Genomic DNA, 11,512 nt, shown 5'->3' with positions numbered 1-11,512 from the left:
GGTTTTATACGATTCAAAGACAAAATTCGAAACGCTATGATAAAGGCGTGCGAAAATAGAACTGAATCTAGAATTAATACAAAATTCCAAATTTCCACGTTTCTTTAATTACAATTGTCACTAGTAACCAGCAAGCAAATTATGGATACAACAATCTTTTATCAATAGTTGAACTGTTTATCTTGGAAGACGTTTAAAAACGTCTTCATCAACGTCCCCATCAACGTCCTCATCACAAAATCCAGTAAAGTCCTCCGCCTCACAAGAATTACAAGCAGCTCGAAAACGCAAACGGCCCCAATTTTACGGATTTGCAGATGCGGACATATCTCCAACCAGTTCGTTGGCATCATCCAGCTCCAATAAATCGAAAAAGCGAAAATCGAAAAAAGAAAAGAAGGGCTCAACAAACGAAAATACAGTAGTCACACTGATTCAAAATGCGGAACAATCAAGAATTCCCTCCCCACCACGACCTGATATCCAAATTGGTCAAGCTTCTCCACCAGATTCAAGAGTTCGATATTATGAATATGAACAAGAACGGGAACTTTCTGTGTGGGATGCAGAAAATGAAATTTGAACAAAACTGTTAAAACTACGTAAACTCATATAAACTACATTTATTTATTTCGTTCATGTTTCCGTGTTACGAATCCAGTCTTTAATGGATACATTAATGTTAATTTTCTTCAATTGCTGTTCAATGTATTAGTTTTAATTCGTTCATGTATTCGCTCCGCGAATCCCCGTCTTGTTGTGTGTCTGTTATTTATTCATTCCTATGCATTCATTTTGCACGCTCGCGTAAACTTTAAAGCGTATTTGCCCTCCGAATCCCAATTTCAATTACACTTTCGTATTGAATGAGCTGTCTCTTATTGTCAAGTGATAATGTTATAAAAGCAATTACATACTACACACATGTGCAGTTAATCTTTTCTCAAGCACACATGTTTCGCATATACTTAATAATCAATCTTTTCATTTCTTCAAAATAACATCTGTGGCATCTTTGCAGTTTACTTTATGTTGTGTTAAATTTCCTTTCATTTCCATAGTTTGTGGTTGACCCTAAAAATTGTAAATACATTAAAATTTTTTCCGTCATGGGGGAAATGTGATACGTATGTATACTTATATATCGAAACCTTTATGTGTACTTAATTATTTTATCCTCTATTTTCAATATTTATATCATGCGCTTATAACTTGAGTTATGACTTTTTATTATTCACATATAAAAATATTCCCGCTAGTCTAATATATTATTTCATATGTTGTTCACAGTATTTTATTATAAGTAATCAGAATTTCATTTAGTCAATCTGAATTCAAGTTGCTTCTGCAAACGCTCTTAATTTACTTAAGACAAATTAGCTGTGTATTCGCATCGCGATTCCAATAAACCAATGCTGTAAAACACACTTATTCAAGTTTTCGCTCTGCGATTCCCACTACACTTTGAGATAGTGTATTTGCGACACACATCCAAGTCTGTTTGCAAAGCTTAAGCATAACACCCCTCAAGAGGGTCGGAACAATTATTAAAAGTTGCTTTCTTACGAAAAAGTGATTATTGTTACAGTAACACAAAAATGAAAAAGAATTACACAATTAATTTCACAATATCGTCGAAAAGCCTGGCTGAGTATTTTCAACGCATTTAGTGCAATTCACCGCGTTTCTTACTCTTTTCAGGGAATAAATACTTGAATAGTTGTTTCAAAAGATGCAATAAATGCGATGAATTCCGGTAAACGCGCGAAGAAAAATTAAAATTCTTTAACTTCTGGTGCTTTTTAGAGTTGAAATCACAACTCGGGCAGTAAACTATGCTTTCGGCATAGCTCTGACGCTTTCAGGAATTCTTTTCTAGAAAAAATCCGAACTGAACTATTTTTAGCTAAACTTTAATAAAACATTCTATTTATAAACTTTCTTTCTAGATCATCTTATTCACTTAGCCGGGGAATACGTACTTAATATATGACTTACGTCATTTTTTTCCACAGCCAAATTGCAGTGGGAAAATCCGTCAGGTGAAATTGTAACTCTCCAATTTGCCATTTTTACTCAACTCCTCATAATACTCCGCATGTTATAAAAATGAGGATTAATTTTAATCGATAATCGGTTTTATACGATTCAAAGACAAAATTCGAAACGCTATGATAAAGGCGTGCGAAAATAGAACTGAATCTAGAATTAATACAAAACTCCAAATTTCCACGTTTTTAATTACAATTGTCACTAGTAACCAGCAAGCAAATTATGGATACAACAATCTTTTATCAATAGTTGAACTGTTTGTCTTGGAAGACGTTTAAAAAAGCGTGCTCCTAGAGTGAGTGGAAAAATGCCATAATTGATTAATGAATGAGTGAGAATATTTTCAATACTTGAATCGATTTAATTAAAAGGGATTGAATGCAGTTTGTATTCATAGGTGAGGCCTTCTTTACAATAATTGTTTGTGATCATCGATTAATCTAATAAATTTATGATAGAGCAAAACGGGTTGAGGTTCATCAAACAAAAATAAAACAATTAGAAAATCTCATAATGCTTCCGCACAATTCACGCAATATGATTTTTTCAGCTGTCAAGTTATTTCAGCTGTTGGTTATGAAATGACTAATGGTGGACCCATGAAAAGGTCTTAGCTGGACTTTCTTTGTTATGAAAAGACTTAAGCTCGACCCATGAAAAGATGTTAGCTCGACTTTAAATAGGAAGCTCGACCGTGTAATTATAGTCAATATTGCCCCCCCCCCCTCCCCCTACTAGACTTTTAAAGACTTTTCATAGGCCTAGGCCTGGGTACTCAAGATTATCAAAGTCAGAAATTTATTTGATTCTATAATGGATTCTTTCTTGTTTATAAAAACTTGCTGCATAGTTACTGAGTTTGTCCATAGAACTGTCTCAAATGCAACGATATTATCAAAATAACCGAAATTGAATCCAAATAAAGCAAATCAAAACTGTTCAATGTTTTGTCGCTTTTCAATGTTTTGTCGCTGGGAAACTTTTTTTCAAAGTTATTTAGCTTTTGAGGAGCGCAAAGCAAGGCCTCCAACGGTAAAGGAGTGGAGCTTTTCTACATCCAAATATTTCAAGAATTTGTGCATATCTCAATGTAGGCCAGACAGCTCCATTGGGGTCAGGCGATGAAAAAAGTACTAGCAATTCTTGGCGAAACTATTATACTGTTCTGAAAGATGATTTTGCGATTAAAAATCAGCTTACAGTAGCTCTGCTGATTGTTGTAAAAAATTAATAGAAAGTTTTGTATCTGTAAAAATAGAAAAAAAGATCATTGTTAATTTCCTCTGGTACACATAAGAATAAAAAGCAGATGGTAAAAGAGGCAATGTAAAGTTAAGAATATAACATTATCTAAAAATATAAAATCAATAAATTACTTAGCTAAAATGTGACATTACGTTAGTAAAAAAATAGACTAAAATGCAATTATAAAAAATTCTCAATATTTTGTATGTACATCATGAAGAGTTAAAAGAAATTGAAATCTAGTGCTCTCAATGTCATCTCTCATATCAGTTATTTTTGGGTCCTTCAAAAATTCTTTCCAAAAACATTCTTTCAGTTCTTTTTTAAGGAAGCTTTCGATGTTGTTTTCAGTCTAATATTAGAAGGCAAACTATTATAAATTGGAATGGCTAGTGCAATAAAAAAATTAGTTAAAAACTTATCATTCTTTCTTATATCAAACGTTATTTTTTTGACCTGTCATGTTGTTTTATTCTCATGGTAGAGAGAGATTCAATTTTATTTGCTGGAAGATCGTTGCTGAGCAAGCAAAAAAAAATTTTTGAGCAATGATATTTCAAGAGAAAAGAGACTGGTAATATTTTGTTGCGAAGTTTGAGATCTGTGGACCGATCGTATTTTCTCCTATTGAAAATGGTTTTTATTCCCCAAATCAATTGTTTTTCTAAAGTTTTGAGTAATGACTTTTGCAACCCTATCAAAATTAAAGCGGAATAATGTAGATGACTTATTACTATTGCATTAAGCAATAAAATTTTTGTTTTCTCTGGTAAACTTTTACTTAGTGTTTTCAAAACTTTTATTCCACAAGCCATTCTCTGAAGAATCTTTTTCATTTCTCCATCAAATTTTAATTTGCTATCAATAATTACGCCAAGATACTGCACATTATTTGATTCTGCTATTCTTTCGTGATCGTTATTCAGAACAGTGTTTGTTAGCCTCTTCCTGGTGCTGAACACAATATACTCTGTTTTTTTGTTTGTTCACCACTAACTAGGACACCACTAACGAGGAAAAAATCAATAATTTTTGAGATGTTATGTTCAAGTTTTGTTTTTGACAATATTTCATCAGTGTCGGATGTAAAAATAAAAGTGTCGTCTGCATACTGGACGACCATGCAATCCTTTTCTACGATCTTTGCTAAAATGTTGAATTAAATGTTAAATAAAAGAGGTCCTAAAAGAGTACCTTGTGGAACTACTCTTTTCAAATTTATCCAATCTGATTCAATTCCATTTAGGACAACTCTGTGAGATCTTTCACTCAAACAAATCTCTATTAAATTGGTAGCATGTTCGTCAAAGCCTATATTCTCAAATCTCCGTAACAGTATTTTCTGGTTTATAGAATCAAAAACCTTGAAAGATCTAAAAACCAACCTGTAACTTTTTTTCTCTTGTTGAGCTCTAAACTTATTTGTTCTGTCGATTTCAGGATAGCATCAATTGTTGAGATTTTTTTCTATCACCAAAACTGACTAATAGACATTAATTGCTCACTTTCTAGGAAACTTGTGATCTGTGAACTGAACGCCTTTTCAAAATTTTTTGACAAAGCAGAAGTGACCGAAATAAGTCTATAATTGAGCGGGTCTTCGGGATTTCCTTTTTTGAAGAGTGGAGTTACACAAGCTTTTTTAAGATCTTCTGGAAATTTTCCTTCTGTAATGAACTGATTAATGGGATAACATAGTGCTTCTGCTAGCGCTGCTGTAGCATCTTTTATTGCCCAAGCTGGTATTTTTGAAGGATCGATCGGTTTACTTGTATTCAATGAATCCATGAGCACATTTGTTTCCTTGGTTGTTATATATCGGAACGTGAAACACTTTCTCGGAGCAGTTTTAGGAGGAATGTTGTTTGTTTGTTGCAAGCCAATGAACTCCCCTAGAGTAGAAAATCTGTAATTTAGAAGATTTTCAATTTCCATAGGCTTTGTTATCTTATTAACAAAACTGTTTAATAAAAATTGAATTCTTGTTTGAGTCTCTTCTTTATTACGAAGATCTTGTCAAAAATTTGTTGAGCTTATAGTTCAAGAAAATTAGACAAATTTGGCAACATTTAGACAAAAAATAGACAAAATGTTGGCGTGATGGCCGAGAGGTAAGGTGTGTGATTGACACGCCAATTAACGTTAGTTCGATCCCCTGCCTCCGTGAAGCTGTCTGTGAGGATATCTTACTTAATCATAGCTTCAGGTTGACCATAGCCTGAACAATTTTGGCTGCAATGATGGTACCACGTGCAAGTTTCAGACGCAAAAAAAGTGGCTATAATGACCAAAAAAGAGCATTCATGCTCACTAAATGAACACTCTGAGATGTGGGGAATAATAGAAAAAGAACAGCTGAGAACAGGCTACTGTTAATGCCGACTCAAAGCCTAATGCTACTCCGCTGCGATTACGCAGAAACAAATTTATGGTTATTTCAGCCTGCCTAAAGTGCAAAAATAATAGGGAAAAACAGATGTTACATGACGTTACTTAACTTGGCCAACGGATATTTAAAGCACAATCATCAAGGAGGCTCAGTAATCTGCTTTTGCTCATCCGCATTTTTGATATAATAGTCTACCAAATGAACACGAGATATGAAACTAACGCCCAAGTCAAAGTAAACTTGTGTTTGAGTACGAACAGGTGTTTTAAACTCAAACTAACTACGAAACGAAATAAATGAGATAAATAATGCTATCTGCATAAGCTGGCCGACAGGACTTGTCATTAATCGCACTATGAGACCAGACAAAAGAACAAATAAACTAAACAAAAACTTTCATTACGGCCAAAACTCAAAACCTATTTCTAAAATTCCCCAGTGACAATTTCAAAAGGCCACCAATTAAAACCTCAAATATGAAAATTTAGTTGTACTTTACTAGAAAGCTGATAAAACTATCTCTAATAAGACTAACAGCCAATATGTTTTAAGCAAAAATACAAAAAGAGCCATGGGCCATGGTTAACTTCACAGAAAGCCAATGCGACCTTTCTTTTTTGCGAACAAACAATAAGACTACAAATTAACAACAAATACAAGGGAAACCAGAAAATTTAAATAAAGCTTTATGAAAAACGAAAAGGTTAGGCTAGATGGCTATTAAAAACATTAGTTTTTAACTGAAAATATTTTATATTATCACTTGGGTCCGATTTGAACATCAATGACACTTATTATGTTGGAATATCTTAGTAGACAACAGAAAGAACAACGAATTCTGAAAAGTCTCAAGAACTCACAAAAAATTTAAGAAAACACTTAGCGTTGAAGTCATTAATAATAAATTACATGAAAAATATTACAGACAAGATAAAAGTTGTTTTGCAAGAGAGTGGATAAGACCTGTCAATACTGAGATTAAGTTAAAAGTTGACAAAAAGAAGAACAAAAAGTGGACAAGTTCAAAATAACATTACTAACTTTATTGAGAACAAACAAACTCAGAGTCATTAAAAATTTACTCTTCTACTGAAAATATTAATAAGTCCCGTTTTTACTTGAATAGGAAGCCAGTGAGACCTGTCATTATTGGTATTGCATTATTAGTATTGGTCCCATAACTACATGTAGAAACAAAAACATGCAAAAACCAAAAGGTCAATAAAATTGCGACGCGAAATGTTGAAGCCATAAAAATCTTTTTTTTTTCGAGAAAACTTGATGCTTTTGCCACTTTTCAATGCCAACGCGACCTTTCAATATTATGATAACGTGGGCAGACTTTAAAAAGGAACCATAAAAATGAATAAACATCCAAAAATCCAAAAAAAAAATTAAAAGTTCGTCGTATCGAAATCATAGAGTCCTAGAAGCAAAAGCTCATTTAAAACATGAAACCACAAAAAAGAGATACTTTTGTTCCATACGAAAACAGATGTAACATGTCATTAGCGAATATGAGCTTCAAGTTCACAGAAAAAAAAACATTAAAAAGGGGTTAGTGTTCAAAAAAAATCGTTTCATAGAAAAATTTCCAAGCCATAAGCGCTATTAGCTATCAACTCAAATTCTTAGATGGATTCACATATTCCTCTTTAGGTAAACGAATGAATATTTATTATTGATAAATATTTGATTATTGATATTTATTCATAAAATTTAAAAAGAGCAACAATTAATGGTAAAACTCAAAAGCTCATTAAAAGCTTATGAAAACCATAAAAACCGTGATCCATATAATATAGGTTCATTGGCACTCATTTGCACGTGAAAACAATCTGTAAAATTTGACTTGTCTTTAACTGACATGAAGATGCGAAATGTCAAAACAAGCCTTCCTATCGCTGTAAGTCGATTGACAACACACAATTTAACGTAATATATAATTTGAAAAGCAATCTGTTACAAAAATATATGACATTGAACTGACACTAAAAATGAAAAAAGTCACGTCTAATGTCAAAGGTTCACAAAAATGTCTGACCTCGATTGTACTCCTCGAACAATGTGGAAATAAAAAGAAACCTGCTTATTTTGTATTTCGATGCCAACGATACCACTCGAAATCCACTACCATGAATATATCGGTCAGACTGATCAATAATTGGTTGAGAAAAAAAATTAGGGTCGAAACAAAATGGAAAAGGATGATGCGGCGCCTGAAAAGGATGATATTTTCTCTCAGCTTTTGAATTCTTATACATATTGAACTCTATAATGGTTTTTTCAGAATCCCTTTACAACTTTATGACAGCAGGAACAAAAAACAAAAACTCTTTACAGCCCTTCTTGCCATATAGTATTTATAAAATTGAATGAAATAGCGTTCTGAAGATTTTTTTTCATTTTTCAGAACAGTTTTCAAGCAAACATTCTCACATTTCAAATCTATGAGAAACCCTCAAATCTTATTATTGGAAATTTATTGCCCTTCTACAGCTGAAAAATGTTTTAATCGCAAAAGTTCGACATCGCAGCCTGAAGGACATAGTTTCTTTACTACCCCAATAAAAAATTTGAATTCACAACTAACTTGCTTACCATGATTAGGTTTATCAAAACAGTTAAATGAAGCATCTTTCATCAGTCCAGTTCATTTTTCCACACATAAAATCTATATTTATATTCTCCCCACTTTGAGCACGCAAGAACAGAAACCCGTGATTGCAGATGATTATTATGTCCCCTAATTCAAAAGTGTTTAAATTTCACTTTACGCTGGCTATTTTGAAGTTTTCTGTAGACATCCGAGACTTTGATGGCGCGCCGGCAAGCAGCATTACCGCAGACCGACGACTTACAACTACTGAGGGTTACTGAGCGAGCCTGTCAAAAGCAGTGGAATAACCCTAAAATTGACAGATTCTGCTGACCAAAAGTGATTCGGTTAGTTTAAATGTCCTTCGCGACAATTGAAGACATGCCACCTAATACCTCCACTGTCAATGACACAAACGCAATATCTTGTTGAGAACACTTTTGCTTGTACACCCTAAACTATCGATCCCCAGCTGCTTTTATTGCGTAACCTGACTTCTCAATTTTATTTTTGGATAATGTTTGGTTCCAGAGAAGAAGTCACGGTAACATCAAGATCTATAGAACGGCTTGACGTCCACGATCGCAGAAAATGTTTCCATGTTGGTAATTGCTATCAGCGATGAGGTTTCGTTCATCTAAAAACTGCGAAAAACTGGCTGTGGACCAAGCTGTTGCAACGTGGTCTGGGAAAATATGGTGTCCCGCAATGGCGCTCTCTACTGTGACACACCAGTATGGTCACCGAATTCATTCAGAGTGACCAGAATGCAATAAGGGCATTTCCTTCAAGTTGTAGAACCAAGTTGCAACTTTACACTCACCCGAAATTCATTATGGGTCAAATGAAGACATAGGACATGAATGGGTCCTCCAGCTAGCCATGCGCTGAATGTGGAAGAGACAGCAATTCAGGTGTAGCTTTTTATCTCTTTGAAGTACGATCTTCCTTCAGGTCTCAATTTCTTGGAGATCTAAATTATCTTGGAAATTCTTTTGTGTAAATATTGACCATACGGAGAATCAAATTCCCCTAGAGAGCTGCAAACTAATGTTCTTTCTTTGAGAGATTGAGTTGTGATTTTTTTAATAACCTAATTATTTGACGTTAGGAGGTATCGCACGTAAGCAACTTTGTACTGATGTGAGTCTAATCCCTAAACCTGACAGAGTAATAAGAAGGCATGCCTGATAACAAGCGTGATAGGAAATAACACTTCAGAGATTTTGATCCAATTTTCTTTTTTTTTGGCATTTGTCAGAACGTTTCATGAACTCAATTAATTCAAATGTTGGCCTATTAGTGCAGGGGAAATAGATAAGATTTGGTGCACCCAAGCAATGTCGAAGAATACCCAATGCACATTGTGGAATAGCCACAAAAATAGTCAGCTAAGAGCCAGTTGCGTTGTGTAAGATTGGGAATGAGCTACCTAAATTTTAAATTCAATGGCCTCAAAATCATTGAGAACAGCAGTGACCCAATAGATTGCCTTGTTGGACATCAGACTCACTCTGCACTGTTTTGTTATTGTGGAAAAGGTGTATGTGTTTGTAGTAACAGATAAAGTGAATACTGTTATCCCCAGAAAAAGATTGTTAACAGCTGGCAAAAGATGTCAACGCTGAAGAATACCAAGAGGGCACCCTGAGCAGAGTATATTTTCATAGATAATTTTAGCAGAATGAACTTTTGCTTCTGCTCCTCAGCTTAATTCAACTTCAAGTTGGAACGACTCAAACAATTCAGTTGATTCTTTCAACAAACAGTTTGCTTTGATCCTCCTTAGTGCTTCGCTAACTGCAGTGGTTTGTACTCAACCCTTTTCCAGCGCGCAGTAATTGAAGTGCTGCATAGTACCTGAGAGAGAAAATTGGAAAAGTCTCCTCTAGAGCCTGCATTGACGAAAATTTTTATTGATGTTAGTGCTGACTTTGATGGATCTGGGTTTGTACCTTGAACTGAATAGATCAAATAATCAGGATAGGTTTTGGAGAGTCCAGCAGCAGCAAACCTGTTGAAAATGATATGCTGTTCGAAAACAAAATTTTGCTAAACTGAAAAGTTGTTGATGCAATACTTTTCGTGTTAGTAACTAAAGCTATGACCTCCTTGTGATGCAGGTTTTTCAGCGTTTTAATATTAACTTCATCATCAGTTGCGAGTCTTTCAGGGGCTAACATTTTGGCAGCTTCTTTGTTTTGACCTTTTAAGCGCAAACGTTTTGCTTTTTGGTCATTTTTTTTGCACTTCCTTGGTGTCTTCTCGACTGCTTCATGGAAATTGTCTCATTTGAAAGACTTCCAAACTCAACAGAGTTTCATCGCTGAGGGCGTTGCTATAATCTTTGATCTATATTAAGTATATTTTTTTGCCTCCAAGGTTGCGCGTTATAAGTACTCTTTTCGATACTGATAATATTTCATTTTCTAGTTCAATTGAACATGTGGGTTCTGAACACTTCTGTTTTTTTCTTTGGGTGAGCCATTGGCACCATCGGTTCGTTTTCCGTAAAACGGAGCCTCTTTCAGGCCCGCCCAACCTTAAGAAGAATTTTTAGAGGCCCGTTCAGCTGGTGTTCTGACACGGCAACAAAATTGTCAGCTAACAGCCAGTTGTGTTGTGTAAGATCGGGAGTGAGCTGCCTAAATTTTAAAATCAATGGCCTCAAAATCATTGAGAACAGCAGTGACCCAATAGATTGCCTTGTTGGACATCAGATTCACCGCACTGTTTTGTTATTGTGGAAAAAGTGTATGTGTTTGTAGTAACAGATAAAGTGAATACTGTTATCCCCAGAAAAAGATTGTTAACAGCTGGCAAAAGATGTCAACGCTGAAGAATACCAAGAGGGCACCCTGAGCAGAGTATATTTTCATAGATAATTTTAGCAGAATGAGCTTTTGCTTCTGCTCCTCAGCTGAATTCAACTTCCAGTTGGAACGATTCAAACAATTCAGTTGCTTCTTTCAACAAACAGTTTGCTTTGATCCGCCTTAGTGTTTCGCTAACTGCAGTGGTTTTTATTCAACCCTTTTCCAGCGCGCAGTAATTGAAGTGCTGCATAGTACCTGAGAGAGGAAATTGGAAAAGTCTCCTCTAGAGCCTGCATTGACGAAAAATGTTATTGATGTTGGTGATGACTTTGATTGATCTGGGGTTGTACCTTGAACTGAATAGATCAAATGTTCAGGATAGGTTTTGGAGAGTCCAGCGGCAGCAAACTT

The sequence above is a fragment of the Convolutriloba macropyga genome, chromosome 4 (assembly GCF_964194025.1).
Source record: "Convolutriloba macropyga chromosome 4, txConMacr16.3, whole genome shotgun sequence".
Classification (NCBI taxonomy): domain Eukaryota; kingdom Metazoa; phylum Xenacoelomorpha; order Acoela; family Convolutidae; genus Convolutriloba; species Convolutriloba macropyga.
The sequence above is the reverse complement of the archived record's forward strand: the minus strand, read 5'-3'. Positions refer to the sequence as shown.